This window comes from Anopheles arabiensis, chromosome 2 (assembly GCF_016920715.1).
Source record: "Anopheles arabiensis isolate DONGOLA chromosome 2, AaraD3, whole genome shotgun sequence".
Classification (NCBI taxonomy): Eukaryota; Metazoa; Arthropoda; class Insecta; order Diptera; family Culicidae; genus Anopheles; species Anopheles arabiensis.
The window spans coordinates 55,555,047-55,572,726 of record NC_053517.1 but is presented as its reverse complement, the minus strand read 5'-3'; the positions used below and the strand labels follow the sequence as shown (position 1 = coordinate 55,572,726).

Sequence of the window (17,680 nt, the reverse complement as noted above, 5' to 3'; positions counted from 1 at the left end):
GCCAAACAATGAGGATGAAAGTAATAAAAAATCTCATTTTCTGGTGGTATATGCATCCTGACACCAAAGTGGGAAAGACGGACACTTTGTTGTAGGTAAAGATGGGCACCGAATTTATTGATTTATTTGACTTCTTATAGCATTTGGTGATTAATAGATATCTTCAAATACCTTAAATAAAGGTATTTAGAAGATATAAACCATCCAGCAACTAGAGAAGGCATTTAAATATACGAGAAACGACTCACCAGTAGCCAAATAGTAGCCATTCGTTATGCTATTACTCGCTCGACGCTGATGAGGCGCTTTACAAAATCCAATATCTTGCTTCGTCTTGGACAACTTTAAGCAATAAAAAGATGAGGCATTGATACGACATCGTTTTAGCAACAGGAATAGATGAAAAATTCTATGGGATTACAAATATCAAATGTTGAATTTTGACATGGTGGAAAACGGCTTAAACTACTAACAAGTCCCTTAAAAAATACTAGAGTCGTGGACTTTTCGAGGAGTAATTTCCTAAAGGGAAGTTCTAGACTGTTGTTCAGTAAGCTGGTGCAACGTAAGCTGTTGGTGCCCGATATTTCAATAATGCTTTAGATTCTGAATTCTTCGAGGTGTTAGAAGTTACGCTTACAATTTCTAAATTCACGGCTGAATGAATCGTCGTTGCAATTGGCCAAGAATTGGTTTATAAACGTACCAGGACGAGGAAAGCGATAGAATTTGTTAAAATACTATAAACCTCTTCCATTTCGAACGTTTTTTATAGGTGTCTATCTTACTCTTCATGACGTCCATCACGTCCATCTTTCCCCTATCAGGTGTCCGTCTTACCTGAACATTTCAAAACTGCACGAAAAAAATCATGTTTTCCATTCATAAAAAACGCAAAAATCGATGGAAACTTAAAAGTTTCAACACATTTTCTAATAAAAGATGAGTGTAAGATAATGTATGCACATTTTCATGGTCGTTACACTTATATATCCCTAGATTTTAATCATTTCCCTTAACGTGTCCGTCTTTACTTACCTTCCCTTACCCATGTGTTTGTGAAAACTTTTTCATGAAACTGTCAAAAGCGAGATGAAAATAGCAACCTAACAACGGGCTTTGCATCGATCTGTTCTCTTTCAAATACCTTGATATACAGCCACTTTCCCTAACTCGATCGATTTCGGAAGCAATTGTAGCGATTGTCAAAATGACTTTAAATTGTGGTTTCCTTGTATATTTTTTGAACAATTTGCCATATTGTACGCTAAACTGAGCAGGATACTCATGAAATAAATTAAAGCAACCGATGTATGTAGGCAACGGCAACTATCCTTCCTCTTCGATCGAGTTTGGGAAAGTGGCTGATAGACTTTGAGTATGACTAATGTTGTTCTGTTTCTCAGAAGACTCTAATGCCCTTTCGTAGATATATCCGACAAGTGCATAACATTTCAATTTTTATTTAATTAAATAAAACTAAATGACGTTACGTTTTTAATTGTCAAGTTTTTTTTTAAATTCAAAGTTTAATAGTTGGTATAAAAACGTAAAGATTTAAATATGCCTTAAAAACCAAAATAGCACAGATTTATATGAATATATAGGGCAGTACCATGGTATGGCCGTAAACTCGCACGACGTAACAACATAGTCCCGTGGCCAAGTTTCGTTACGCCAATAAGAAGCACAAATCCAATAGTTGGCATGCAGTCGAAGATCAACCCAACGTCTTTAAAAAAGAACAGGTCGATGCATAGCCCTTTGCTAGGTTGCCATTTTCAGTTCGCTTTCGACCGTTTCAAGAAAAATGTGTTTTAAAACAAACGAGCAATAGCCAAGGCAAAAAAGAAAACGAATTTACTGGTAGGAAGATTCTAATGTTTCAATTTCTAACTGTCAATCACTCATAGTTTAAAAAGCATAAGTAATTGCAGTATATTCTGTATCCAGAACCTCTTATCCTTTTCCTTGTTTCCCATTCTGTGACCACGAATTTGTACCATTTGCAACGGTGCTGCGACGGATGAGCCCAAAATATTATTAGACTTATAGTAGCACATAAAATGTTCTTACTGCATGGGAGAAGTCATTTTGACTTTCAATGAAATATCGAATGCTGAGTGCAAAACATCGAATTGGCACATACAAGTGCATTATGCATACCATCCTATGCAACCCGACGACGAAAGCCATTAAACATAAAGCTACTCTATTTAGTTGTTTAAAAAGTGTTCGAAATAGTGAGGGGTGAGGGTTCTCATTAGCACCATAACAACGACCCAGAAATAAAAACAATATTTAATTCAACTGTCAAAATTTTCCCACGGCTATTTTTGGTTGGACCTTGGGGTTCTGACTGTTATTTAATTTTTCTGTTCAAACGCAAACATTTTGTCAAGACAATATTGTAAGCAGTTTGAAACGTTAATTTACAATTTGATGAAAGAAATATAACTCCATTTTAGCTCAATACAGAGTTTCCTACGATTTATTGGTCAGTTCCGATTCATCGTTTCCTATAGATTTTTGGTTCGTTCCCATAATTTATTGGTATCGTCCGATTGAACATCAATACAATATAACCAAAAAATTCTGGGAATCGGCTAAAAAACCGTCTTAAACCGTGTAAAGTAAAACAGAAAGTTTTTCAGATTTGTTTGTACACAATTGTTAAAAATCAATAGGCAGAAACCAACTTACAATCAATTATGAAGTACAGTCTGTTCCCGAGTTACGCGGTTTCTGCGTTCCCGGCGAATCCGTGTAACTCGAATATCCGCGTAAGTCGAATTTCACATTTTTTGAATAAAATACTATTCATTAATCAGAGTTTTTGATTTTAATTAGTACTTTTATACACTTTATCATTTATTTGATATGATTTGTGCGAAAAATTCTAATATTGGGGCCCTTTCCGTTTGAAGTTCGTAGGCTGAAATTTCAGCCTGTCAGCTGTTTGCATTGTATAGCAGTTTTCGAGCAGCTATCTAAGCGTGTATAATATACAGGTGGGCTTATCCCAAGGTGTATGAATGTAGAAGGCTGATTTTTATCGCTTCTGCTTCTGAATGAAGATTTTAAGAGTGTTTTGAGTATTCGTCAAGCCTCCAGAAAGCTCATTGGAGCAAAACTTTTTCACTCGTTCTGTCAAAAAGTGATGTTCAACATTGGTTATAAAAAAATTCTATGAGACCACCTGGACCACATACACTTTGATTCCAGATTCCACCACCTGATCTCTTTAATGCACCTTGGGATAAATGTAAACAACACCGTGTTTTCAAGCAGGTACTCGAATCTAATTCTAGCTTTGATGCTAGAATAATCTAGACTGAAAATTGCAGGCTAGTTTTTTGTGTGGTTTTGTATGGAGTGTTTACATGATTTCAGCCTCCAACTGTCAAACTCCATACAAAAAACTAACTAGAATCGTGAAGGCCCCCATTTCTGGCTTTTAAGCGGTTTCAATATGTTAGCAAAAATGCAATTCATACTGAGTAGTAGTAGTATTTGTTTATTGAATAATTACATTATTGCGCGTATCGCATTTTTCCTACAATTTATAATGGGTCCGTCATTTTAGACTCTCCTCATTGTTCTTTAATATTCGTTATATATAACATTGTTGGAGTTCTATTTTGATAATTCTAGGAATGGTTTTTTGGGTGATAGTGGGAAAATTATCACAAAAACCCACTGAAAAGTTTTATGTAAGAGCTAACCTATAACTATTTATGGCCTAAAGTAACCTATCTAATCCTACGTAATATCTATATCTTACTAACTAACTAAGAATCATAGCACTAGCTGTTGTAATAAGCTTTTGGAACTATTACGGCACTTGTTTGTATAATTGTTGTATAGCTTTTCAATATAGACGTTTATGTATTCAGTGTTTAGCCTACTCAATTCATACTGAACTTGAAGCAAATTGTACTGATTTGACATTTGATCTGTCAAATTTAGAAAACCGCGTATCTCCGAATCCGCGTAAGTCGAGAACCGCGTAACTCGGGAACAGACTGTATGCAACCCGAATGATTACTTTATTTTCACATACAGATTGAATTAAAATTGCTGTATTAAGCCACCAACTGGGCTAATGTACGATTTAAATTAGCAACTCTTATCCTGGCCCTGTCATGAACAAAGCATACAAATACTTTAGAAAATGCCAATAGTTTCCAAACTGCTACATAAATTTACCCGTACAATATAGTTTAAAAATATGGCTCTAGAATAGAACTCAAGAGCAGTGGGTGAGTTTTAGTTCGTGAATATTTTCAACATACGATTGAGTAGAAGAGTAAAAATCACATCGTATACGATGTGACGCAAATTTGATGACAGGTCATATATAATGCATTATCTTTGCTGTTGCTCAATCTAACCCAAGCTTCGGCCGTTGTTATGAAGCTTTCAGCGGTGGACCGGAAAATATGTCCTGCCACAAAACCTCTAAAAAACCCAGCAACCAATTCGCTAGCCGTGTTTTGTATTTTTTTAACCAAAAATATCGTACACTACAATACACCGAGAATGAGCACGGTCAAATGTCGAGCGAGTAGTTTAAAAAAAGCTAACAAAACAAATCCTGCAAAAATAACTCAGCAAAATCCCAACCGCTGGGCAATAACAAATGACGCCGGTCTCCAAACTACCTCATCATCTTTGCGCAGTGGCCTAATGAAGCTGACCGGGGGCCATTCCATCCGGACGGAACGCTTGATGTAAGAAGAAGAACAATCGCGCGGAGATGCTTTTGGCCTGTTCGAATTGCTTCGTTTCCGCAACGCGTTTTCCATCGAGAGTTCGTTTTATGTAATTTTAGTTTCGATTTATTGCTTTGAACGGTTCTCCAATCCAAAACCACCGGTATCGAATGCTGCCCAAATCGATTTCCGGAGAGGGTGAGACAAAACCCCGAGCAGAAAAAAAAACCCGCAGTTAGCCGGGAAGGAAGGAAACGGTAACGGTACGTTATTCGACGGTTCGCTTCAAAATGTGGGCTACGTGGGGGAGCTTTGTTGAACAAGTTGCATTGGTTTGGGGCTGGACGGTGGAGAGGTTTGTTATTTTGTTCTGTTTTCGTTTAACCATCAGGCGAGCTTTCGTCATGAATACACACGAAACTTACCAACAGATTTGCATTCGTCCCGGTTTTTTTGGCGAGCGTGCGCATTCGTTTAACGGCTTTTTTGCATGTGTCAAATGATTTCTATTCCAACGTAATCAGTGGTGTTTTTCCCTACACACTGTACAGTAGAACAAGTTATGCTTCGTTCAAAGTGTCTTTGATTTGATTTATGACGTTGGTAGCAGAGCAAGGAGGAGACAAACATAAAACGCCATCACGGAAAGTGTATGCAATTTCGAGCACCTCGGTTCGATCGACCTAACATAAAACGGGAAAAATACACCGACTGGAGCATGGCTGCAATAGATGGAAAAGAACTGTTGCATCAATCAAACAACGGTGGAGGGCAACAGGCAAAGCGAAATTTCACATCCCTTTTTGTGAGCTCCACAGATTCCCGGGCTCTTTTTTTCAATCGCTGTCGCTGTGGACGCTGTGAACTGTCGGTCCGGGTGAATGTTTAATTGCGAGAAAGTAATTCACATTCAAACATCGCCGTTTAGCTGCTATCCGCTGGACGGAACTGTAAACTAAGGTTACTATTCTTGACAGCTCCATGTGATGGTGCGAACGAAACGAAACCGGCACGGCATGGGTTCTAAATCAAAGAACAAAAGAAGAAGAGAAAAAACATAACTACAAACAAATAAAGCAAAAAGGAAATCAAACTGCTGACTTGGGATTGTTCAACCGTCGCGTGGGTCAAAAATGGAATTTGACATATCGTTTAGCGAGTAAAGAGGCAAAAGGTGAAAAAGAAGAAAATAGAACGGTGCTCCTAGCGTTTTCATCAAGCTGGAAACGCACACACACATACACACACACAAAAGAAACTTAACCGAGCCGAGCACCGGAAAGTGCCAGGCCAATCCGAGAAGGACAGCAAGCTGCCACAACCGATCGACTCCAAAACCCGGAGCCCTTGCCATTCTTCTCTCAAAACAAACTGGTGCCGCCGTGAACAGTGCTTCACTCGGCCACCATTTCAATGGGGATGTTCGGGGACTTACAATGGCAAAGGTCGCTCATATTTTAAGTTAGAAAACACCCGTCCCAGTCGAAAATGGGCCATACAAGGGTACAAATACGTTTGGGTACTGGCGCAGCCGGCGGCACTGACAGGGAAAGGTATTTTGAATCTTCTACCAATTTCGTGCGCACAAAAAAACATTCCACTTCGGAGTTACACATTTGATGGCGCGGCAAAGGTGGGCACGCAGGGCAAATGATAATAAATTTCATAAACACACCAGCGCCCTTGAAGCGAGGGAGAAAAGCAGATACTTCCGCAGAGGGGCAAAAGGGGCAAGCTCAGTCCTCGTTCAAGGTTTATGCTCTTCGCACAGCGTTAGCCAGTTATTAGCATTATTATTGTTTGCTCTTCCGCAGTCCACTTACGAAGGCGTGCGGAAGGCTCGGTGGCTTTCACGCCGAATTGCCATTTTATAGAGGAATACCCTCGATGATAAGCAGAGAGCAGCAATACTGAGAGGAATAAAAAAAAAGGACAAACGAAACAACAGCCGTCGAAAGACACACGGACAAACATACGGGGGCCATTCGTTTGGCATTTCCGTTTCTTTGCAATTACACACCCTGCTAGCGGCCGATCCGGAGGACGACAGGAAGGACCAAACAATTTCACTGCCAAACCGTTGCCATTCATTCGCACTCGTGCACTACCGTCGGTCTGTGCGACGTTCGCAAGGGAATCGCAGCGGTTGCGCAACTAAACCAAAACGATGTACAGTTACCCAACAGGACCACCGCCCGTTTCCGATTGGTCGTTGGAACGGCAGAAAATCGTTTGCGCAAGGAGTCACTAACTCAATCTGCACACAAACATAGCCGGCGAATGGGACATGGTCGTCGGGAAGACGGGGTCTGTCCTATTTATAAAAGGTTTTGCCATATTTATTTACAACGGCCCCATCGCCTGCTCGAGCGGCCACAACGACTGATTCACGAGCATGTTTGATCGCCTGCAAATAGCACACACACACACACGACCGAGGCGGATGATTCTTGTGTGGATGGTTCTACCTGTGCACCGGTGTAGTAGAGAAGTGGCAACCACCATCGCCGTGTGCGCCTGACAAATTATGCATTTTCAATCGGAAGGACAAGCTGTCATCGAGCCGGAACAAGAATTCAATCGGATGAAACAGGTAAGGCTGCCGGAGCAGCAGAGCAGGAAAAACTCACTCGCGGAAAAGCGAACCCCGGAAGAGCTCGTGATGGTGTAGAAAAAGCACAATATCCGCCATTAGCAATGCCAGCGAGACACACGATTCATGGTGGGCAACATGGATGGTTCAAACGAACCAATGAAAATGTTGCCCCTTCCACTCCCTCCCCCTCCCCTCACCACCTCCTGGCATGGTAACCTCTCTCGTGGGGCATTACCATCCGATCCAGAGTGTGGTTTGAACATTGCACAACGAAGCCAATGCAATATGAATGATTGAAGCGCAAAAATGGTTCCTCGTATTACGGCAGGAAGTAGTCATCCATTTCCCGACTGTACCATTGTGAAGTGCTGGGACCTACACTGAGGCCCAGTTCAAAGCGATGCAGGGCAAGAGTATCAAGGATCCCTTATCAGCAATCGAGTTGAAGCTCTGATTTTGCGGCTTGCTCTGCCACCTTGTACATGACATGCCTGGAAGATGCCAGCATGCCGCCAAGGGGTGCCTATACCATCACCTGGTAGGTAAGTAAATGATCCAGAAAATTGATACGCCAATCTCTTCGCCGCACCTTTACAACGCATAATCTTCACAGGACGACGCATCTGTTGGGACCGTTTGGTCTATCTGCTCTCGATTGGGAGCTTACGTTGGCTTCTTGGGCTTCCTTCACCGACAGAGGTGCACCCCCTACGAGTATTCAATTGGCTCGCCTCGCGGCCATGTTGAGCCCACCCGCTCTTCGATCGCTCGGCACACGCAAGACGACCGAGGCCACCGATTTTATGGAAATCGTGAGGCAATCGTGAATATGAAATATCATTACACTCAGCATGGGCGAACCACTCACTTTGGCTGAAATAATTCAGTTAGGAGTAAGAACGTGCACGCCTGTGCTGCCTCCGCAACACCATACTATAGAATACAGCGAGAATTGCTCGGGAGCAAAAGAATGTGCGAAAAAAGCTAGCAAAAGGGAGGCAATGGAAGATCCTTAGCTGGAAAAAGTTGATTGCCGTTATGGTGCTGCCGAGCAGGCACTTCGGGCGAGCTAGTTTGCGATGACCTTATTCCTGCCTTATTCTTAAGCGACGGTGCAACGGGGTAGTGGCATTTGGGGCAACCGCGGACGAGTCTGAGCGGCAATGGGACTGGGAGTAATGATAAAAATAGTAATAATGGTAATCATAACACTACTCCTGATATAAAGAAAACAGCCGAACCATGGCCAGAGTTGCATGAAATATTCGCAAGCACAAACGAACACGTCCCCGAACCCTCCGAGCCGCGGCTCCACCGGTTTTGAGCACGTTTTTACATAACGTCTATAGATCTCAGCCCTGGGAAACTGCCAACATTGGAGGCTGCGGTTCACCGGCGAGCGCGAGAAGACTGGTATGAAGTGCCGTTGTCGGTTGCCTTGCACGGATATACCAAGGATGTGCCGCACCACCTGATCTAGGCTCATCTTCGCGCAAAGCTTGTTTTTCGTCTTACCAAACCCGTCTGCCTTTCCAACGAGGCCAACTGTCTTAAATGTATATGTGTGTTTTTGAGTGTGTGTGTGTGTGTGTGTGTATGTGTGTGTGTGAGAGAGAGAGGGTGTGTGTATGTGTGTTTGTGTGTGTTAGAGATGGAATGAAAAGTAAAACGGTGCAGGAAAAAAGATTTTCCATCCCACGCGCGGAAGGAAAGAGATGAAATAAACAAAGTTGTTGAGCAATGACGGAGAAACCTGATGTATAAATTGACGGTTAAGATTGGAGGGCAGGATCGTTGCGCCGGACCTGGCAGGTGAGCGGACAGGTTGTTTATATCGAGCGGAAAAAGCGCCACCGGTGGTACGTGTTACCAGCCTTTGCGCTTCGGTGAGTTGTGCGTGCTTTTTTAGCCGCCGCCAGCCGCAGCTCCCATTCCGCTCCCGCATCCCTTGTGCTTGGGCAGGATGTGAGGAGCAATTCTTATGCTGCTGCTTAAATATTCATGAGCGTAATAATTCGACTTCGTCAGAGTCGGAATTGAAAATGAAGATAAATGCAGACAGAACCGCTGCTGGTTCCATAACCGCACTACTGCCACTTCCGAAGCAGAAAAACTCACACAAAAAAAAAACTGGTTGACTGGTCGACTGGTGAGCGCAAGCATCGCACAGGCAGAAGAAGACCCGAAGTGGCCGAAGCAACGGGTAGGTGATCTGCAGAAGAGATGGATTGGGTATATTTACCTACCGGTTACGTATAGCTGCTTGCATTGCAGCAACAGCAAATGTGGTTCCTGCTCCTGCTGCTGCTGCTGCTGCTGCTGTTAAGTACCGGTAGTATCGGATGTGGCCTAACCAGGATGCGGATGTGGATGTAACGAGGTACAAAAAACGAACCGAGACCGAATGAAATCAAGGCAGGGAGTGATTTGGAGTTTGCAACCCCGGCGCAGTTAGGTGAATTGAGAGAACGGGACCGAAAACAACAAAACCACCATCAGCTAAAGTGCAGGCATGAGTTACAATAGCATCGTGTGACGTAAGTAGATGTTATATCAACTATAGTATAATATTCATTGAGAGAGAGAGAGAGAGAAGGAGGGAGGGAGAGAGAGAGAGAGAGAGAGAGAGAGAGAGAGAGGGGGGGACAGAAAAAGATAAAAATATAATGACAAAAAATAGAGGACAAACAGTGGGAGAGACGAAAAGAAACCTCAACAGAATGATAAGGAGGGAGAGAAATTCAAATAAAAAAGCAAATTGCCAAAGAAACCCTTAGCAATGCGGGTCAACGGAGAATAAAGGGAGCAGAAGAAATCATGCTGTAAGTGTTTAACGACATTTTCCAAGCTGGTAGGTTCACTCTGCTAATATAAGCTATGAAAAATGATAACAAATAAAACTAAGAATTAGGGGAAGAGTGTCCAAACATACAAAACGATATCCCTGTGACCCATCGCTAAAGAATTACAATAAGAGCTACAAGAAGAAGCTCTATGCTGGATATCCTAGGGTGTATATTGGACACTTGGGCTTGGCAGCTGGGAATTGAGTTAGTGGCCTGATTGCCAGTTGTGCACGAGAATTTCTCGTTCTAGCTTTTATTAAAACTAACCTCGAGACACATGAGCTTCCGACGACCAAAGAATAGCCTGTGTGTTAGCGACTCGGCAGGCTCGATAATTCGTGGTGCTAAACGACTCTTAGCTGAACGTTTCCGGGTAGCGAAGAAACGGAATGGACGGGCACACGACGCTTTACTACGAAAGTGGTTCATGTTTGGGGTAATCATTTCTAATTTGCGATCAACGAAGTTGAATAGTTTTGCGGTTTGACCCGCAGCTAACTGCATTATCGAGGTAGTGCGGGCGCTCTACGCCGTTGTCCATTAGTGCGAGCATGGATCGATAATTGCTGTCCTTCGTTTCGGGCTGCTGGACAAACACTAGCCACTTTACGAGCGTTTTCCGTCCCCCCTCTCCACCCTACGAATAGCTCGGATAGCTCGGAGGGAAAAGTTTAACAACTTTTAGGCTTAAAAGGCTACCACAGCGACAGATGAACGGCAGCGAGGCAAAGACATTACACTCATATGTGCTACACCGTATTGATTTTTTGTCTGTAGGTCTTTTACAGTTTCCCTTACATGTAGGTTGTGCTTGCGATCATCACATGTCAGATACTACAAATAGCCTAAAACCTTCCAATGTCGCAACTCAATACCACTCAGTAGCACGAAATCGAAACCAACCTGTAGGGGTTGTAAGCTCAGGCCGCTCGATTTTTCTTGCCCGGGTACAATGAATGGCAATGAATAATAGCGCAGCTTCCGTTAGTTTCTTCGTTGTCGCCAAAAATGGAACTCAAACCGGTCGAAGCGATGGATGCAAGATAGCAGTGCTGGGCAAGGAACATGCTAGATAAAAGCTCGCTCTGGCATTAATATTTCGTCTATAATATACAGCACAGAACACGTGTACTTTGGCGGTAGGGATCCATCAATGCCACGGTGCAATCATCGGAGCTTCCTGCTTGACAGAAGGCTCCCATCGGAGAGTGTCTTTATCGTGAAGCAAGGACGCAAAGAACCAGCCGGTTTAGGTTACAGTGCACGGCTGGGTATGAATCAATTATACGACTAGCTCTCGAATTCATCTAGTCAAGCATTCTCCGAGGCCCGGAGCAGCGTGCGGGCCGATACATAATTCATCACCGAGCGTGAATAGATTGTTATTAGATGTAAAGGGAGCGCAGCATTGCTATGGGTTGGGAGTATGCTTTTGAAAATTGTAAACTCGTATCGTGTTGCTCCGTAGGGTTTCTTCGTTTACCAATGAGACACTTGCCAGGGCTGGGCCCCAACTCGAGCAAATCGTCTAATTTATATCGTTGTTACAGTGCCCTGTTAAACAAATTCAGTACATTCCATTCGAATGCTGCTTTTTTAAATCTAAAATTGTTTCGCAAGGGTGGCTGTAAAGTCACCACACTGGGTGTGTGCGAGCGGTTCTATATGCCTCATTAAGAATTCTTTCTAGATGGAAACTTTTGTTTCGGTATGTGTTGGGATAAACAGGGCGATTCAACGCGCACAAACCCACAACCCGCAGGCCGTCCTTTTCACATCACTAGCTAGGGTAGCTGGAGCGCATGTGTGCACAATATGTGGGACGGGAAAAAACCACATACACACAGAGCAGTTCTAGCGTGCAGGCAAGGGTGGATTCTGTGAGAAAATGTCTCATCTGTTGTCGTTGGCTTTCCTATCGTCGTGGGTTGCCCGAGCTACGAGCTACTAAAATAAACCGTAGGTGGGGCTTGCCTTCCCTCCCCCCTCCCCCCCCCCCCAAAACCCTTTTCCTCCAATTCCAGTCGGCGACGCTCAACTTGCTACCCAGTTTACAGCAACCCCAATAAAGCTTTGAAAGTTTCGCACTAATTCTAGGAAGTCCCTGTTAATCGACCGTTTTCGATGGGAAACAAAATTAACGAAGCAAATTTGTTGCTTTGTCGCGTCGCACCACACCACGCCTGTGCCCAATTACTAACCATCCAATCAAGCTTTTGTCGATCACTTGCTAAATGTGTGCGAGGAAGGCATACAAGCATTTCGGCAGCCCATTGCGAACCAGCTGCGTTGGAATGCGGTACTACATTGAACCCCAAAGCGATGGCCAACAGCTTTTGTGCTCAGCAGTGAGTATGCTGGGATAAAAGCATGTGGGGTAGCTAAAAACAACATTGAGGGTAAAGTGTATGTTTGTGTATGTGGCATAGATTGGGCAGGTCCTAGGGAAATCAAGCTTCCGAAAGGACAGGTGGAGATCAACACTCCTGAGGATACACAGAGGTTCTGTGTATCCCGTGTACACCCTTCAAGCTTGCTAAGCCATTTCCCTACGAATGTATACTGTTTGGCACATATGTTCGCATACATGGGACACGCTGTTGTAAGAGAATCGTAAAGCAACAAATCCTATAATTCAAGCAATCCAGTGATATTTGCACTTATAATTATAACTTAATAAATGTGTTGAAATGCAAATGTTTGAAAATTTTAGATTGTTGATTTCGGCATTGTTTTTTTTTTATAAATAAACCAAACAGAGAATGAAAGAACCATGTTTGTCCAGAGGTGGTGTGTAGATTGTGTTGAAAATAGTTTATACAGTGAGTCCTATTGAACCCATCCAGTGATTTGTCTGAGTCTCACCCAAACAAGTATAGCGCTTTTGTAGTGATTTGCCTAGGTGTGTCTTAGTTTTAGTGTAGTTTTTTGCTTCATTTTTCGTTGTGCGCGGCAGTGGTTGTTGGATACATTTGTTGTTCATTTCTAGCAAACGCTACATTGATTTTTACATGAAATTAGAATTTTTTATTGAGGGGGAACGGTTCAATTTTTTAGTTTTTATTTTCAAAGTCATCTTTGCTAAAAACGTGAATATTTCTGCATTTTATGTAACTCAAATAAAAAATTGACTAGGAAAAATTAAAAAAAAAAACATATAGTAAACGCTCAATAAAACTTTATACCAAACCAATAAATAAAATAAACAAATAAAACTGTCGTAAAAACACAACTGCATTTTGCATGTTTTCTGATTTTTGAGATTAAAACAAAAGCAGGCAGGTGTTTTACATTTACTATACTATACAAGAAAGCCCTTTGCACACACTCTGCAGTTAGTATACCACGAACACTACAATCGGGCTCAAGACTAGCATACATGGGACACGCTGTTGTAAGAGAATCGTAAAGCAACAAATCCTATAATTCAAGCAATCCAGTGATATTTGCACTTATAATTATAACTTAATAAATGTGTTGAAATGCAAATGTTTGAAAATTTTAGATTGTTGATTTCGGCATTGTTTTTTTTTTATAAATAAACCAAACAGAGAATGAAAGAACCATGTTTGTCCAGAGGTGGTGTGTAGATTGTGTTGAAAATAGTTTATACAGTGAGTCCTATTGAACCCATCCAGTGATTTGTCTGAGTCTCACCCAAACAAGTATAGCGCTTTTGTAGTGATTTGCCTAGGTGTGTCTTAGTTTTAGTGTAGTTTTTTGCTTCATTTTTCGTTGTGCGCGGCAGTGGTTGTTGGATACATTTGTTGTTCATTTCTAGCAAACGCTACATTGATTTTTACATGAAATTAGAATTTTTTATTGAGGGGGAACGGTTCAATTTTTTAGTTTTTATTTTCAAAGTCATCTTTGCTAAAAACGTGAATATTTCTGCATTTTATGTAACTCAAATAAAAAATTGACTAGGAAAAATTAAAAAAAAACATATAGTAAACGCTCAATAAAACTTTATACCAAACCAATAAATAAAATAAACAAATAAAACTGTCGTAAAAACACAACTGCATTTTGCATGTTTTCTGATTTTTGAGATTAAAACAAAAGCAGGCAGGTGTTTTACATTTACTATACTATACAAGAAAGCCCTTTGCACACACTCTGCAGTTAGTATACCACGAACACTACTAGAGACCACTCAAGACTAGAAAGAAACTTTATTATTTTATTATGTTTTTATTTTTCGTGAAAGTAATGTTAGTTCGGTTGATAACTATCGTATTAGGGTAACTGTACCAGTATTGGGCAAGTTAGTGCAGCAGATTCACAAAAACTGCTCGTACGCTTACAATTTTTATTATTTTCCATAAAAATGATGTTATTCTGAATGTTAAACTATCGTTTTATGTTGTGGTATTTTCTTGTCAATTTATATGTATTTTTTAGATAAATTCGTGAAAATGCAAACACTGTTTTTGTTTCCATTTTCGGCAGTTTCTTCCTATTTTCGGCTTCCCGAATACGTGTCGGAAAATGCTTTAATCATTGCAAATAGTACTACAAAAATCTTTAAAACAGTTTAACTCTTTCACTTCCCTTAGATTTGTGTTAAAAATCACTTTAGTTATTAGTTTTATTGAATTTTAATTTTTGATTTTATGTTGCCTGTTTTGGTAATTTTGCTGGAAGTTTTTACTCTGATTTAATTTTTACTGTTTTTTTTCTCAAACATTTAGGGGAAGGTAGGTAAACGGACATTGCGGGTAAGATGGACACTTCTCATAAATGGTCATTTTCGAAAAATTCAATAAAGCAGCATCAAAACTTAAAGTAAAACAACTCATTTGAGAACATTTTCGGCATAATATAAGCAAAATTGGTTAAATTGGCATTTTCTGCACAAAACCTTGTGTAATTATACATTTCCTTCTCATGTACGTGGCATGGAGTAGTTTTTTTTAGTAATTCATCACTTAAACACGAACACAATCAGGAATCTAGTCTCTTAGCTTTTGTTCTCTTGAGCTGCACATGATTTCGTTCTAATTTTGGGCACTGAACTTGTTATAATCGATAATTGCATTATAATTCTATCTTTTTTATATTCGTCGACTTTTTGAAGTACAAAATTATGAATAAACGTCGTAAAAATGACCGAAAATGCATTCAAACCACTGCATGCACAACAACTAAAACCTCAATGCATGCAGTGAATAAACCATTTAAGCTTTCTCATCCAGCTGATAAAACTTTCCCACGCTTTTTGATCAAATGTTCTGGATGACTCAACCTCTGTATTAAATAGACTTTGATATAGACCAGGGGCCTCCAAACTTTTCAGCTCGCGGGCCGCATTGCTTCAAAAATAACTATATTGAACGTTTAAATCTCGTTTTTACAACAAAATACTAACGATACTAATACAGTTTCGTGTTCGTGTCGTCCAATTCATACTACAGGAGGACGGTCTAGGTGGGATTCAATCTCCTCCGACCTAGTTGGTCGAACCCTCTATCGAGTAGCGCCAACCAAATATTCCGCCCCTTAGATTATGTTGGGTTCTATGACTTCAAGGGGGTTTCTTTGAAGACAAGAATAGAATTTGATTTTAAGATTAGAATAGGACTTAAAGTAATTTATGCGATGACACATTATGTCCACAGTTTTCTCGCATGTAGAAATGAGGCCAGGTTGTATGAGTTTGTCAACTCTAGTTAAACCATTTTCCAATGAGTTATACGGAGCCTAAATTGACCAAACCAAACTGTATGTATGTAAAACATGAATTACGTATATTCTGAAATGGCAAGTGACCCTAATTGTTTATGAAAACTAAATTATGAAGTCAAATGTATATTCGTCCATATGATCATAGAAGTGCTTTGTTTGACTTCAAATTACATTTATTTGTTTGACTACAAATTATAATGTTTTCAAAATTTAGGCCTAAATATGACATACAAATCAAGCAAATCTTTTTTTATTTTTAGATTCTTTTATAAAATTATCCAATTTTAACTTGTATTTGGTGTAACGACTTACGCGACCTATGCTGGCTTTCGATACTTATCAGTATTAAGTAGCCGGATAGTCACTCCTTGCTACGGAAGAACGGTTCATATGGGGCTTGAACCCATGAACATGTAGCGGCCAATTCCAGCTATTTCCATCAAATTAGTAAACCACTGTTTAATTCCTGTAACCAATTCAACTGAACAATGTGGTTGTTTTTCATGAAAAAATACTTCAATTTAACTGTTCATTCGAATTAGTAATATGTCTTCACGTTGGTAGCAAATGCAGTTAATTGAAATTTCTGTGTAATACTTTCTACCTTTTGGAAAGAAAAAACAGAAACCATCAAAAATATACTTCTCCTCAGACCGTACGCCTGGCTGCTAGTCACACAGCCATTCTATTTCGCAACCATTCAGTGAGCTGCCAGCATCAGCACCTGTTGGGCGTGTGAGGACGGCGCAGGTAACTGCCTATTTTCCAGTTCGTATTTGTGTATGTGTCCACATTTCTGCACGCTTACGTCTAACCGAGATGGCCTAGATGTGTTGTATCGCATGACGGATGGTGTAGAACTTGTGATGGGCTGGGCAACGCTGAGATAAAAGGGAAGGGTAAATGTATTGTATCAAAACCAACTCGTGCTAAAATTTCCTTCGTTCAACTGCCTCATTTTATACCTTTCCCCGTATGCCTGTGGAAAATTTCCGGTGAAAAACCATTATTATTAAATGGATAATTCCTTCTCCTTTCCTGTCGACCGTCTTCCTCACTTTGAAGATTAATCTAACCTGACTGAAGGACAAACGCTCCACAAAACTCAGGTACACCCAGTCATGACTAACCGCCGTTTAGTTGAGCAGTAGAAATAGTTAAACTTTAACCGGTTTCTTCTCTATCCAACACGCTACCTTCCGAACGTATACTTGCTCTTCCTGTGTGTGTGATTTGTATGTATGGCACACATTAGAATATAGCTGAGATTAACTACTGCTAAGGAAAACTCTCATACAGCGGGTGAACGGGAACCATGTTTCATTTGTTTCATCTAGCGATTCCTCCATCATAATCTCACGTCCACAAAGTTGCTCCGTCTCTGCTCAACTTCCAGTTGGCTTTGGGAAGGAAGCGAAGCCTCGTTACGTTTCATTACACTCTGGACGCATTTGAGGTGTTTAAATGTTCGCCCAAGCTCGCATCCAAACATGGAATCGAGACCCAACTGAGCGGTAGATGAAAGAGAAATGGAACGAAAGGATCCTGCCTCCTCCCAACCGCCATGTTCGTGGGGTGCACATTAAGTATGTAAATTAATTCCATGTGGCTTCTTAGGGAATCAATTTAATTTCTACCAACCGAGCTATCTTTTGTCTCTTTAACGTCGGTTGAAGACTGGATCTTAAACAGACGAGTGAACGAATAGGCGGATGATCGCCGGGATATGAAAGGAGTCGGTCGATGCCTTATGCATTTTCTGTTCCGCTAGCGTAACGACGGAAGGGCCCGCCGCTAATGGTGAGAATAAAAATGAAATAAAATGAAATGAAATT

The 17,680-nt window shown here is 41.0% G+C and overlaps 1 protein-coding gene across 7 annotated transcripts in view; it reads right to left on the bottom strand.

The window, feature by feature from the left end:
* Positions 1-17,680, bottom strand: part of LOC120894252 (gamma-aminobutyric acid type B receptor subunit 2) — a 45,507-nt gene that overhangs the window by 15,324 nt on the left and 12,503 nt on the right. The window lies entirely within an intron of this gene.